We start from the raw sequence: 2,010 nt of genomic DNA, 5'->3' as shown, positions 1-2,010 counted from the left end.
AAATTGACAGAAAATAACTTTAAATGATTAAATTATTTACAAAAGTACTTTTTAAATTTATTAACGAAAATACTTTTAAAATATTTTAAAATATAATAAAATTATCCAATTTTTAAATATATATTTTTAAAAATACTTTAATTTCAAAATCGTATTTTGATGTAATTGTTTACAAATATGAATAAAAGATTTAGATATTTCTTAAAATTTAATAATTTTGCGGTAAGGAAATTTTTTTGCAAATCTTTTTGTAGATGCCAATTTTTTAAAATAATAAAAGATCTAGAGATTGATTTTCTAATAGTTATTAAAATATTTTCACAAAATATCTTATCAAATCATTTGCTGATAGAAAAAACTTTTACCATTTATCTTATTTTTTATCGTATTTTCAAATATTTAATAATTATTTGTTTCATTAGAGTACTTGTTTTTTCTCTTTAAATTGTTGTAAGAGATTATTTAATTTGGTCTTCTTAAATGCCATTAAGATGGTCTTGAATGAATATATTTAACATGTTATATTTTGTTAACTCATTTAATATGGATTGAGCTTTACTCTAAATCTATTTTTGGTAAAAGTATATTTTTTGTTTTTTACCTGAGAATTATGTTAAAATAATAATAAGACATAAGATTTTATTTATACTTATTTTAATTTTTTTATATTAAGAAATGGTATATTAACTCTAAGCCCCTAGCCCAACTCCATGCACGCGTGCGCGCACGGTACGCGCACGCGTCCTTTTCTATTTTGCTCATCCCCGCTTGAGCGCGTTGTACGCGCACGCATAGGGTCCACGTCCTCTCAATGGACGCGGACGCGCAAGGTGCGCGCGCGCGCCGATTCAAAAATAGGGATAACCCTAGCTCGCGAAGCACACTGCGCAGTCGCGCAACCCTTTCCCCAACCTCCACCCTCTTCTTCTTCTTCTCTCCCCCAACTGCCGTCGCAGCAGCAGCGCCGGTCGCCGCCGCACGACCTACCTCCGTCACCGTCCTTGGCCATCAATTCCTCGATCATCGTGAACATAAACCACAACTTTTCTTTTCATTACGCATAAATATCATCATATCACTAACCTACTTTTCTAACTTACTAACTTCTTTACCCTTTTCACTTCCACTCACCTTTAACCATCTTTAACAAATTCCTTCAACTATATGATGATATTATTGCCTTTTGAATATGAGTTGTTGACTTTAATGAAGCTTGCATTTTTTTGGTTTACTTGTTCACTTTTGCATATTCAGTGCAACATCATGATTGCTCTTTGATATTTGTCTCCTGAACATGCCTTCTTTGTTACATGCTAAATGTTTTATATATTCTATCATATTTTTTCAGGATGTCGGATAAAGGAAAAGCTATAGCCACCACTTCCAAAAAGAGGAAGCGCTCCAAAACCTCTACCCCCTCGCCATATGCTAACTATGCAAAGAATCCACTGAATGAAGAAGATATAGAAAATCAGTCACTTCCATCCACTGATTCAACCAAATTTCCCAACCTCTACTGCGAGCTACGCTTTTCCCGTTATACAAAGAAAAATCTGAACATTGAGAAGAAGCTGAATCTTCCCAATGATGTGAGGCGTGCCATAAACGCCCGTATTTCTGAGCTGGGCTTGGATTTCGTCGATAGGGACTTGGGACGGATTAACATCTCGTGGGTCAAGGAATTTTACTGCAATTTCTTTCAACCGGGCTTGGATTCAGTATTCTTGAGGGGTAGAGAGATCATGATCACTGAGGATGCCTTGAGGGATGCACTGCTCTGCAGAGTTGGCACTCCTGAGACTTGTGCCTACCAGCAGGCAGAGGTAGCTCTCCTCTCCATGACTTTCGACTATGAGGCACTTAGGCGCGTGATTGGTACACCAGATGCTTCTTGGGTGATGGATTCGAGCAACACAAAGCCCAAGGGCATGCTATTTGCACATCTGACTAGGGAGGCTAGGACTTGGCAACAAATATTCGCCCACTATGTCTTCCCTACCACTCACTTTT

Source organism: Arachis ipaensis, chromosome B07, assembly GCF_000816755.2.
Source record: "Arachis ipaensis cultivar K30076 chromosome B07, Araip1.1, whole genome shotgun sequence".
NCBI lineage: Eukaryota > Viridiplantae > Streptophyta > Magnoliopsida > Fabales > Fabaceae > Arachis > Arachis ipaensis.
Note: the sequence above shows the minus strand (reverse complement) of the source record.